The sequence below is a fragment of the Cetorhinus maximus genome, chromosome 18 (genome assembly GCF_964194155.1).
Source record: "Cetorhinus maximus chromosome 18, sCetMax3.hap1.1, whole genome shotgun sequence".
Lineage (NCBI taxonomy): Eukaryota > Metazoa > Chordata > Chondrichthyes > Lamniformes > Cetorhinidae > Cetorhinus > Cetorhinus maximus.
The window spans coordinates 29,253,766-29,267,796 of NC_135896.1; positions in this window are offsets into that span (position 1 = coordinate 29,253,766).

Sequence of the window (14,031 nt, forward strand, 5' to 3'; positions counted from 1 at the left end):
GGGGGTAAGAGAGAAAGAGGAGTGAAGAAAGGAAAAAGAGAGAGAGGGGAGGGGTAAAGAGTGGGGAGAGAGGGGAGAAGACAGAGAGGGAAGCAAAGAGGAGGGGGGGTGAGAGGGATGGGGGGTGGAAGAGAGAGAGGGGGAAGAAAGAGATGGGAAGGAGAGAGATGGAGTGGAGGGAGGGGGGAGGGAACGAAGAGAGAGAGAAGGGGAGAGGGGAGGAGAGGTAGAGAGAGAGGGGGAGAGGGAGGGGGAAGAGAGCAGGAGGGGTGACAGAGTGTGGTAAAGTGAGAGGGTGCGCGGAAGAGAGAGTTGGGGGAAGACGGAGAGGAGGTGGAAGGCAGAGAGAGGGTGGAAGGAAGAAAGAGGGGGGAGGGAGAAAGAGCAGGAGAGAGAGGGGAGAGAGATTGGGGGAGAGGTGAGAGTGGGGTGAGGAGGGGGAGGGGAGGGAGAGAGACGGTGCAGGATGGTGAGGGAGAGGGGAGAGAGGGAGAGAGAAAGAGGGAGGGGAGGAGAGAGAGATGGGGTGAGAGAGAGAGGGAGGGAGAGAGAGTGGAGGAGAAAATCTTAGTGCAACCAGGCAGTGTCAACATGGTGAAAGAGAAATTGTGTTTGACCAATTTACTAGAGTTCTTTGTGGAAGAAACAAGCAACATGGATAAAGAGGAACCTATAGATGTGGTGTGCTTGAATTTCTAAAAGGCATTTGACAAGGTGGCATGTCAAAGGTTTCTGCACAAAATAAGAGCTCATGGTATAGGAGGGATAAATATGTCATTTTCAGGCTGGCAAGATGTAACCAATGGTGCCACAAGATCAGTGATGGGGCCTCAATTACTTACAATCTACATCAGTGACGTGGACAAAAGGATATGTTTACTAAATTTGCTGATGACCTAAAGATAGGTAGGAGAGTAAGTGTGAAGAGGACATATGGAGCCTGTAAAGCAACATAGATAGGTTAAGTGAATGAGCAAAAATTTGGTAGATGGAGTATCATGTGGAAAAATATGAACTTGTCCACTTTGACAGGAAGAATAGAAAAGCAGCATATTATTTAAATGGAGAGAGATTGCTGAACATTGCAGTACAGAGGGGTCTGGGTGTCCTGGTACATAAATCGCAAAAAGTGAGCATGCAGGTGCAGCAAGTGATTAGGAAGGCAAATATGATGTTGTCATTTATTGCAAGGGAATTGAACATAAAATTAGGGAACTTTTGCTACAGTTGGTACAGGGTGTTGGTGAGACCACATCTAGAGCACTGTGTAGTTTTGGTCTCCATATTTGAAAAAAAGATATAATTGCATTGGAAGCATTGAAGAGAAGGTTCACTTCACTGATTCCTGGGATGAAGGGATACCTTATGAGGAAAGGTTGGACAGGTTGGGCCTGTATCTATTGGTGTTTAGAAGAATGAGGGGTGATCTTATTGAAACGTATAAGATCATAAGGAGCCTTGACAGGGTGGATGCTGAAAGGATGTTTTCCCTTATGGGAGAGACTAAAACTGGGGTACACAGTTTAAAAATAAGGTGTCTTAGAGAGAAACTTTTTCTCTCAGAGGGTTGTTGGTCAGTGTAATTCTCTTCCTCAGGGAGCAGTGGAGGCTGGGTCATTAAATATCATTAAGGCTGAGTTGGATAGATCATTGACTGACAAGGGAGTCAAACTGTATAGGAAGCAGCCAGGAAAGTAGAAACCACAATCAGAGCAGCCATGTTCTTATCAAACAGTGGGGGAGGGGGAGGGAGGGAAAGAAAGGTGGACGGGAGGGGAGGGGGCAGTGGAGGATGAGTAGGGGGAGAGGGAAAAGAGAGAGGGAGGGAGGAAGGGAGAGGAAGGAAGAGGGGGTAGGAAGGGGTGGAGTGGGAGAGGAAGGGGTGGAAGTGGGAGCGAGTAGGAGAAGGAGAGAGGGAGAGCTGGAGAGAGGGGGATAGAGGGGAGAGGAAGAGAGAGAGGAGAGGAAGGAAGAGATAGAGAGGGCAGGGAGGGAAGAGGAGAGAAAGAAGGGAGGAAGGGAGGTAAGGGAAGGGAGAGAGATGGATAAAGTGAGAGAGAGTGGAGAAGGGGGGTGAGGGAGGAAGAGAGAGGAGAAGAGAGAGGGAGGATGAGAGGGGTTATGGTGGGGGAGAGGGATGGGGTGTGGTGGGGGAGAGGGAGGGCTGGAGGGAGGGGGAGCGGGGAGAGGGAGGAAGAGAGGGGGGAGGGAAGAAGGGAAAGGAAGACGAAGGGGGAGGGAAAGAAAAGGGGGAGGGAGAAGGGGGTAGGGAGAAAGAGAGGCAAGGAAAGAGGAGAGGGAGAGAGAGGGGGAGAAAGTGAGAGGAAGGAGAAGGGAGATATGAAGAGGAAGGGAGGGACGGGAGAGAGAGAGAAAGGAATGGGGAGAGAGAGAAAGAAGGGGGATGGAGAGAGAGGGGGAGTTGAAGAGAAAGAGGGGTAAGAGGGAATGGGGTGGGGAAAGAGGGAGGAATGGAAAGAGGGAGGAGGATGGGGGTACCAGGGGAATGGGAGTGAAAGAGAGGTTATGGGGGAAAGAGGTTGGGGGATTGGGGAAAGAGGAGGGGGATGGGGAAAGTGGGAGGGGAAATAAGGGAGGAGGAGAGGGGAAAGGGTGGGAGATGGGAAAAGAGGGAGGAAAGAGAGGATGGAGAAGGAATTGGGGTGAGGGATGGAGGGGTTGGAGGAGAGAGAGGGGACGGAGGGGAATGGGGAAGGGAGGATAGTAGGGGGATGGGTAGGGAGGCAGACAGATATAGGGGAGAAGAGGAGGATGGAGGAAGAGGGGAGAAAGGGACAGCTAGGAGAAGGAGTGAAAGGGGAGGAAGATGGAGGGTGTTGGGGAGAGTAAGAAGAAGGAGGATGGGAAGAAAGGCAGAAAAGGAGGAGAGGAAAGAGGGGTAGTGTAGTAATTATGGTTTTATTTAGTGTGTAATGTACCTTTAAGACTAATATGTGTTAGGGAAGATCACATGATCTGTAGTAACCAATAGAAGAGTAGCGTGGGCTACCTCAGTAGTTAGTAGTGTAGAGATAGAGTTTGAAGCGAAAGCACATGTTTAGTTGCTGCTGAGTACCTTTGTAAACAAACTAAGAGTTTCCACCTAAGAAGTGTCTGCTGATCAACTCTATCAACAATAGTAGCAATTCAGCCACCCTTACAACAAACTGGCGATGAGGATCCACAGGATCAACAAATCGGCGACAAAGATAAAACAAGTTTAACAGAAGAAATCAAGAGAAACAAAATCAGCACTGTACCTCGCAAAGTAATTGTCAGTAGAAGTTCCGTTCAAATTGACAAAGTAATTCCCTCTCAGAATGCTGCAATCCAGAAGAATTGATCCTTTCGGTCCAGCAATGGATGATTGGTCTCATTACATTGAACATCTAACATTCTTGTTCCAAGCAAATGAGATTACTGGGGAAGAGAAGAGGCGGGTGATCCTTTTAAGTACGTGTGGGAATACAATCAATGGCTTGATTCAAAGTTTGACGGCACCCAGTGCCCCAGATTTGAAAAATTTTGATGAATTGGTGGACCTCGTGAAGGGTTATTATCAGTCAAATCCCTCACTATCTATGCAAAGGTTCAAGTTTACCTCAAGAAATAGAGCCCCAGGGAGACAGTTGCATACTATGTGGCAAAACTGAAGCAGTGAATGGAACATGGTGAGTTTGGTACATCTCTAAATGACATTCTCAGAAATTGTTTAGTGTGCGGTGTGAATGAGGACACAATTCAGAAGAGATTGTAATCCATAGTGAATTTGGATTTCGAGAAGGCGCTAAAGGTAGCACTGGCAATGGAAAGCGCAGTATGAGATTCAAAAGCCATACAGGGTGTATAAAATGGCACTGTCCTCCACATTGGGTGGGAAGCCCGAGCCAAAAAGGGCGGGAAAATGCAACACTCTGCCAAGAAGTGGGAAACAGCCCCCACTAGCAGAAAGATAAGAGAAAATGACTTAGCAGAGAAAACAAGGAATAATTTTAATAGAGGTGGAAACAAATAGTCTTTTAGCGATTGGCAGTTTTTAAAAAATCGAATGCTACTATTGTCACAGAAATGGACATAAAATGAGGCAGTGCAAGGAAAGATTCAAGCAGGCTTGTAAACAAAAGAAGAAACTCAATGTAATCTACAATATAGAAGAGCCTGAAACAACAAATTCAGACATTTACTCATCGTTTAATCTGAAAGTTGGAAAGACGGAACTAATATTTGTTACAATGAAATTTGTTACGGTTTGAACGGAAGTGAACACAGGAGCTTCCACAACAATAATTGGGGAACATACTTTCAGGTATTTGAATAATGGTGAACACCAATTAAGCTTGGAAGAAACAGCTGCCAAGCTAAAAACATACACAGGTGAAGACATTCAAGTAAAAGGCACAAGCAGAGTAACTGTCCATTATGGAACCCAATCAGCAAAGCTACCAGTGTTGGTATTGAGAGGCAGAGGACTAAGCCTCCTAGGGTGAAATTGGCTAAGGGAAATCAACCTTGATTGGCCACTGAGATTCCAAATGGAAGCTGGAAGCATTCCTGTTTTGGAAAAGGAGTGTGTAAGGACTCAACAACCTGAAGAAATGCAGGCTGTCTTAAGCCAAAACCTGGAAGGACAGCAAAAGAAATTCGAAGGGACCCTGCTAGATGACAGAGTTCGAGACAAGGTGAGAAACCTTTGCAGGGAAAAAGGAAATCTATTAAAAGATCTTCATACACTGCAAGATTCCCTCAGGTCAAAGTTTGTACCTCTGGAAAAGTATGAAGAGAAACAGAAAGAATTCAGCGCTTTTCTGAACAACCTGAAGAATGATTTGGCAGAGAAGACACAATAATGTTCAATTTTCCAGGAGGCAGCAAACAAATACAAAAAAGAGACAGAAGAGCTGAAGAATCAGCTAAATGAAGCCAAAGAGGTTTTAGAAGCAAAAGTCGCAGAATTTTCCAAGAAGCATAATGAAATCTTGGGAGACTCAGCCACTGAGCTCAGACAAGCTGCGCTTGCACCTGAGAGAAGTCTGGCCTATAGTGAAGTCAAAAAGAAGGCCGAGTTTAAAGTCTGTGCTAGAAAGAAGAAGGCACGTAGAAAGAAGATACAGAAATACAAATAGGACTTTAATTCTGGCAGCCTACGAATACACTTTCGTACATAGCCCTGGCAATCAAATCGCAAACACCAGTGCCCTTAGTTGTTTGGCTTTACAAGAAAATGATGAGCATGTCCCAGTTCCACAGGAACTTGTTTTACTGTTAAATTTCTTAGATTCTTCGCCGATATGTGCTTGACAGATTAGAGATTGGGTAAGTAGAGACCCAGTCCTATCTCAAATACAAGAACAAGTGCTGCATGGTTGGTCACAAGCCCATATCTGATGAAATTAAACCGTACTTCAACAGAAGACATGAAATAACCAGTCAGGATGGCATCTTATTATGGGGAGCAAGGGTGATAGTTCCTCCAAAGGGAAGGGAGTCGCTTTTAATTGAACTACACAGTGCCCATCCAGGAATTTCCCAAATGAAGACTATAGCACGCAGCTATCCATGGTGGCCTGGGATGGATGGAGAAATAGAGGGTTTAGTAAAGAACTGTGTGCAATGTCAGCAACTGCAAAAGTTTCCAGTGACAGCTCCATTACACCCATGGAAGTGGCCAGGTAGACCCCGGGTGTGGGTTACACATTGACTACGTTGGACCTTTCCTGGGAACAATGTTTCTGCTCATTGTCGATGCAGTTCAAAATAGTTGGATGTATATAAGGTGAAGTCACGAACGTCAGCTGCTGCAATTGAGAAACTACGTCAATGTTTTGCCATTCACAGGCTACCAGAGGTAGTCGTTTCCAAGAACAGCATGGCATTTACGAGTGCCAAGTTTCAACAGTTTATCAGCCTCAACTGTATTACTTGTAAAAATTTCACTGTACCACCCTTCCTCAAACAGACTGGTCGAAAAGGCGGTTCAAACGTTCAAGGCAGGCATGAAAAAGCTAACTGGCAGTTCCTTGGCAACCAAGCTAGCACGCTTCCTTTTTCATTACAGGACTACCCGTCACAACAACAGGCGTCACACCTGCGGAGTTATTGTTGAAACACCATCTCAGGACGAGATTGAGTTTAATAAAGCCAAATTTAGAGGGGAAGGCAGAAAGGAGTCAGGGAAGCCAGAAAACTAGACATGACTGGCATAATGGTGAGAGGAAATTTACCGTGGGAGAGCCGGTATACATGAAGAACTTCACATGTTTAGTTGCTGCTGAGTACCATTGTAAATAAACTAAGAATTTCCACCTAAGAAGTGTCTGCTGATCAACTCTATCAGAAGTACCAACTCGGACACCTCTCACAAACTGCCAACGAGGATCCACAGGATCTAACAGGAGGAAAAAGGGAGAGAATAGAAAGGGAAGGAGGGAGAGAAAGGGTGGAGAGGGATTGAGAGAGAGAAAAAAGGAGGTAGATAGAGGGAGGGGGGAGAACACTAGCAACAAGGGGAGAATGAGTGGGAAAGAAAGGAAGGAAGGGAGTGGAGAGAAAATTTGGGAGGAAGGAGATGAAAGAAAAATGTGGAGGAGAGAGAACAGAAAGGGTGGTGGAACGGGAGAGAAAGGGAGGTGGGTGGGGGAAAGATTTGTGACAAAAATCAGGGGAGAGAGAAGGGAAATTGGGGGTTGAGGGATATTGGAAAGGAAGGTGGGAGAGAGGTAGAAAGAGGGTTATAATCAGGAGCAAGATTCGGAAGAGGGATATTACATTTTTATGACTTTATTTCCAATTTAAACATTTTTCATGTTTCAATTTATTTCGTGATCCTTTTGGTTTTCCTTTTTAAACTATTTTGCCCGGGGTGGATTCATAATTTTTCCTTTAGGGGGCCCTGTCACATTACATTGTGGCTCCATATTATTTTCATTATGTCACATGCTGTTACAGGGATAGTGTCTCTCCTGCCACCTAGTAGTATATTGTGCCTTCAGAGTTTGGTGAGCACTCACTAATTTTGGTTTAGAGTATTGAGCCCTAGACCTCACAACATAATTTTAAAATCCTGTACAAATAAAACAGAAAAGAATGTTCTGTACCTTTAAAAAAGTTAATTAGGAATAACAGTGAAGTACAATCGAGATTCAGTAGAATGATACAGAAATTAGAGAATTCGTTTTTAAGTAGTTGGGAGTTAGAGACAGGGAGTAGGTTGACGCACATGGGGTGGGAGGGATTTTTCCCAATACTTTGGAGGTGGGTTTGGAGGGGAGAGCAGGAAAATGCCTAAAGAATTCGTCGGACCGATTTCCCGACCTGTTAGGGCCTCCTCGCATTTTTACCAGAGGCGGCTTCAGAGCGGTGACAACCACCTTGCCCAGCAGTGGTGGGAAGCCTGTTATCGAGGCAATTAGCAGTATTTCTGGAAGGCCGTGCAATATTCCCGCTGCACACAGGACCCTTGCTGTGTCTGCAGCTCGTCTGCTCACAGAAGGCGAGAGTACAGCAGGAGGTCCCAACATGAGATTCATATGCAATGGTCACTTCAAAGGGCAATGTTGGCAACCCTCAGGGCATTCGAAGGCAAACTGGTAGTCGCCTTGCAGAGGGATCCCGGCGGATAGTGCTGGAGTGAAGATTGGCTACCTGTCCCATCAGCAGCATGGCACCTCCAACTTGTGCCGCCCCCTCCTCCATTCACCTCAGCAGTACCAACATTCACAATGGGTCCCTATTTCTACTTAGTTCTGTTGAAGGGCCATGAGGACTTGAAACATCGACTTTGCTCTTCTCCGCCGATGTTGCCAGACCTGCTGAGTTTTTCCAGGTATTTCTGTTTTTGTTTCACAATGGGTCCATCGGCCTCCGTTCACTTTAGGCGTTCTGATTGGTCCTCCCGTGTCCTTAGTCTTCAGGCTGCCCACCTTTCCTGGTTGCATGGTACTCCCGAAGGCAGTTTCTTCATTGGCCTCCTGTGGGGAGATCACGCCCAATGTCCCACACGTACAAGTCAGGGTTCGAGTCCCAAACGTCAGTCCGACGTCGAAAACGGGAAAACTCACCCCCCCATGGTGTTCCCCAGGGATCAGTTCTGGCACCATCCAGCTTAATGACTTGGATGAAGGAATAGCGAGTTGTGAATCCAAGTTTGCAGATGACATTTAAGTGAGGAGGTACAGAAAAGTGTGAATGGGAGAAACACGTCACAAAAGATCATGGATGGACTAAATGAGTAGAGTAAAAACTATAGCTGATACAGTTAAATGTGAGGAAATGTGAAGTCGTGCATTTTGAATCTGAGAAAGAAAATTCAGTATATTTTCCTAATGGTGAGCTAGGGTCATGAAGTTGGACTCCATAGTGCTGCTGCAGAAGCCAAAACTGCAAAAACGTCAGCTGGGTTATTTCATAAGAACACAAGAAATAGGAACAGGAGAAGACCATACAGTCCTCTGCCATTTTCAATATGATCAATATCATCTTGGGCTTCAACTCCACTTTCCTACACGCTCCTCATATCCCTTGATTTCTGAAGCAACCCAAAATCTGTCTATCCCAGCCTAAAATCTATTCAGTAATGGCACATCCATAACCTCTGGGATAGATAAATCCAAAGATTCACAACATTTTGAGTGAAGAAATTTCTCCTCATTTCAGTCCTAAATGTTTGGTCTCTTATCCTGAAAATGTGACCCGTTATAGATTCCCCAGCCAGGAAAAACATTAACTCAGTATTTACCCTGTCAAGCTCCTTCATAATCTTGTATGTTTTAATGAGATCACCTCACTCTTCTAAACTCCAGAGAATACAGACCCAATTTACTCAGCCTCTCATCATAGGCCAGCTCTCTCATCCCAAGGACCAATCTAGTGAACCTTCTCTATACTGCTTCCAATGCCGGTATATCCTTCCTTAGATGTGGAGACCAAAATTGCACACAGTATTCCAGATGTGGTATCACCAATGCCCCATACAATTGTAGCAAGACCTCTTTATTCTTGTACTCCAATCCTTTTGAAATAAAGGCCAACATGCCATTTGCATTCCTAATTGCCTGCATACTAACTTTTTGAGTTCCCGGTACAAGTACAGCCAAGTCTTTCTGAACATCAACATTTATAATTTACATGACTATTAGGAAATATTCTGCTTTTCTATTCTTATGACCAGAGTGAATAACCTCACACTTCCCCACATCATATTCCATCTGCCACCTTGTTGTCCACTCAATTTACCTGTCTCTATCTCTTTGCAGCCTCTTTGTACCCTTCCTCATAACTGACATTCTCACCTAGCTTTGTATCATCAGAAAACTTACACATTACTCTCTGTCTCTTTGTCTAAGTAATTAACATAGATTGTAAAAAGCTAAGGCTCCAGCACTGATCTTTGCAGCACTCCACTAGTCACAGCCTGCCAACTTGAAAATGCCCCATTTATCCTTACTTTCTGCTTCCTGTCTGTTAACCAATCCTCTAACCAAGCTAATATATTACCCCCCTCTCCATGAGCCCTTATCTTTATCTACCGTATTAGCTACATTCTCAAAAAACTTTGTCAAACAGGATTTCCTTTTCATAAAACCATGTTGATTGTTCTAATCATACTATGCTTTTCTAAGTGCATTGTTAAGACTTCCTTAATAATAGAACCCAGCCCTTTTCTGATGACTGATGTTAAGCTAACTGGCCTGTAGTTCCTTGTTTGCTTTTTCCACCTTTTCTTGAATAGCAAATGTAACTTTCTTGAAGTCACATTTGCTAACTTCCAATCTGCAGGGACCATTCCAGAATATACGGAATTTTGGAAAGTCATAGCCAGCACATCCACTATCTTTGCAGCTATCTCTTTAAGAACTTTAGTATGTGGGCCATTAGCTCCTGGGGATTTGTCAGATTTTAGTCCCATGAGCTTTTCCAATATCTTTCTCTGCTGATATTAATTCCCTTAATTTCTTCACTCTTATCTGCCCCTAGGTTGCCTTCTACTGTTTGCAACTTGTGTTTTCTACTGTGAAGACAAACACCAAATATTTGTTCAATGCTTCTGCCATTTCTTCATTCCTGTGATAATTTCGCCTGCCTCTGCTTCTAAGGGACCAATGTTTACTTTAGCCACTCTGTTTCTTGTTGACAAAATGCTCTTACAATCTATTTTTATATTCCTGGCTAGTTTATACTCATAATCTATATTTTCCCCTTTTATAAACTTTTTGGTGGCCCTTTACTGGTTTCTAAAACACTCCCAATCCTCAGACTTGCTACTACTCTTCTTTTAATCTACTGCTATCCTTAACCTCCTTCGTAAGCCCCTGAGCAGCCCATGCAGCATTCCCTGACTGCCAGTGCGCTAACCTGTGTGTGCATTGGAAGCATGCAGAGTGGACGTTTTGTGGTGTCAAACAGCCTCTATCACTGACTCGGTGCATGATCTACCATTTTTGACCACACAGACTCTGTTAATCACTATAATCACATATGTTTGTCAGCATATGGGATGCCCCAGTAGAACTATTTAAAGGGCTAACCATCCAACTTTCAGATGACACACTTTTGACTTTATTTTGCTGGTGCAGAGTTAGTTGGAAGTACTGTGATTAGTATTACTGGAAGAGTTTTGCAAACTTTTGGGATTGCAAGGGAGTGGTGCTGAATCTTGACAATGAGATCAGAGGTGGTCTTTCAGGAGAAAGTCTGCTTCTGTAATGAGAACAATTATTGATGTACCTCTGGAGCTGCAGTAGTACTTTGAAATAGAACACAGCCAGCAGAGAGGGGAAGCTGTGCACTGAAGGAGGAGGAGGGCTCTCAATGGGGCTATCAAAGTCCACTTGGTGTGTAAACATTACCCAGGAGATACTCTGTGAATGCCTGCTACCTTTACAGCAGCCACGATGCATTCATTCTGTGGCAGTTAACCATACCTGTCATCTTTGGCCCAACATGAAGACCCAGAGATGGCTGGGAATACTCGCTCATCTCTCTACCTGACCATATAAGAACAGTGCATCTATGATAAGACCATGCAGCAACCAAGAATATCATAAGACCATAAGGAAGAAATGGCAGGAGTAGGCCATTTGGCCCATCGAGCCTGCTTTTCCATTCAATAAGATAATGGCTGATCTGATTGTAGCCTTAACTTCCCTTTCCTTCCTGCTCCCCCACAACCCTTGTAGGTCGAAAATCTGTCTAACTCAGTCTTGATTATATTCAATGACCCAGCCTCCACTGCTGTCTGGGGTACAGAATTCCAATGATTAACAACCCTCTGAGACAAGAAATTTCTCCTCAACTCCATCTTAAATGGGAGACCCTTTATTTTTAAATTATGCCCCCTAGTTCTAAATTCCCCCATGAGAGGAACATCTTCTCAACATCTACGCTGTCAAGCCCCCGCAGAAGCTTATGTTTTAATATGATCTCTCATTTTTCTAAACTCCAATGAGTAAAGGCCCAACCTGCTCAACCTTTCCTCATAAGACAACCCCTTTATCTCAGGAACCAGCCTAATGAACCTTCTCTGAACTGCCTCTAATGCAAGTAAACCCCTCCTTAAATAAGGAGAACAAAACTGTCTGCAGTCCTTTAGGTGAGGTCTCATTGATGCCCTGTACAGTTGAGCAAGACTTCCCTACTTGTACACTTCATCCCCCTTACAATAAAGGTCAGTATTCCATTTGCTTTCCTAATCACTTGCTGTACCTGCATGCTAACTTTTTGTGATTTATGTACAAGGACGCCCAGATCCCTCTGCACTGCAGCATGCTGCAGTCTCTCTCTATTTAAATAATATTCTGCTTTTCTATTCTTCCTGCCAAAGTGGACACCCTCACAATTTCCCACATTATACTCCGTCTGCCAAATTTTTGCCCAGTCACTTAACCTATCTATATCCTTTTGTAGACTCTTTATATCCTCCTCACAACTTTTTTCTACCTATCTTTGTATCATCAACAAATTTAGCTACAATACAGTTGGTCCCTTCATCCAAGTCATTAATATAAATTGTGAATAGTTGAGGACTCAGCATTGATCCCTCTGGAACTCCACACTTGCCAATTTGAAAATGACCCATTTATCCTGACTCTCTGTTTCCTATTAGTTAGCCAGTCCTCTAGCCATGCTAATATATCACTGGCAACACTGTATGCATATGGGATCCTGAGCTGTATAAATAGGGGCATAGAGTGCAAAAGCAAGGAAGTTATGATAAACCTGTATAAAACATTGTTTTGGCCTCAACTGGATCATTGTATCCATTTCTGGACACCACGCATTAGGAAGGATGTGGAGACCTTAGAGAGGGTGCAGAAAAGATTCACAAGAAATGTTCCAGGGACGAGGGACTTCAGTTACATGGATAGATTGGAGAAACTGGGACTGTTTTCCTTGGAGAAGAGAAGAAGAGGTTTGATAGAGGTGTTCAAAATCATGAGGGGTCTGGACAGAGTTGGTAGGGGGAAAATGTTCCCATCGGTGGAAGGATTGAGAACCGGAAGACCCCAATTTATTGATTGGCAAAAGAAGCAGTGGTAACATGAGAAAAAAAATGTACACAGCAAAGTGGAATCTGGAATGCACTGCCTGGGAATCAAAGTCTTTAAAAGAGAATTAGATAATTATCTGAAGTGAAAAAATTTGTAGGGCTACGGGGAAAAGTTGGGGAAATGAAACTAGGCGAATTGCTCTTGCTGAAATCATGAACAGACATGACAGTGCAAATGGCCTCCTTCTGTGCTATAACCATTCTATGATTCTATAATGAAAGATTGTTTTCTCTATTTGGCAAATTGATAATGAGGAAATATACTTAATATCATTCCTTGAAGGAAAAAGAGAGAAGTTAGAAGAAATGCTTTTACGCAGATGGTTTTTAGAACGTAGAGGGGGAGAAATTCATTTGAGCGCAGACTTGTGTCAATTCCCTGGGATCAGGTAGCCTCATGGACCACTACCTGAGCAGCCTATGCTGCCTACTCCAGTAAATTGATATAAGTCTGCATACTGCCACTAAAAGCAAATGATTTCTTGCCCAGAATTTATTTTTAGCTCAAGTGGCTACTGAGATGGAGCGGGTGAATTTTCACACAGTGAGTTGCATTGTTTTTACGCCAGTGAAAAACGATTTGTTCCCTTTGGTGGCCCGGAGGGGTATTCTATGGACATCCAATGGAGGAGTCCTTTGTGTAAATTCCAACTAAAGTAGGTGTAATAAGCAGTGCTGCATGGGCATTAAAACTTACACAGTAACAAGTTTGCACTTTGAGCCTTGCAAAAGCCAGCAATCCTGTAAAACTGGAAGGCCTTATTGTGTGATACCAGAGGTGCTGACTTCCCCAGCTCCCTTGCAAGTTGCTCGATGAATATGTACCAGTTCTGCTATTATAGGCAGCCAGAAATAACCCAGTGTCATAAAAATTGTGTGGTGATTATCTTCATAACCACTGAGATAGCAGTCCAGGCAGATGACCCTGACATTTTTTTTATTCATTGGATGTGGGCGTCGCTGGCTAGGCCTGCATTTTTTTGCTCATCCCTAATTGCCCTTATATCTGAGGGCATTTTAAGAGTCAATCACAATGCTGTGAGTCACATGTAGGCCAGACCCAGGTAAGGACAGCAGATTTCCTTCCTTAAAGGATATTAGTGAACCAGATGGGTTTTTACAACAATCAACAATGGTTTTGTGTTCATTAATATAATGTCATCATCAGACTTTTAATTCCAGATTTTTATTGGATTCACATTCCACCATCTGCTGTGGCAGGATTCAAACCCAGGTCCCCAGGGCATTACCCTGGGTCTCTGGAATACCAGTCCAATGACAATACCACTATGTCACCACCTCCCCCAAGATATGAGGCTACTGCAAAAAGCTGGAAAATCAGATTAAAGTGAATAACTTGTTCAAGAGCTAGCATTAGCACTTTCTGTGTTGTAATTTCTATAATTTGATGTCAGGAATGAGATACATGGTGCACTTACATTACAACTGTAATATCAGTACAAAGTAGTTTATAGCTTAAACCTATA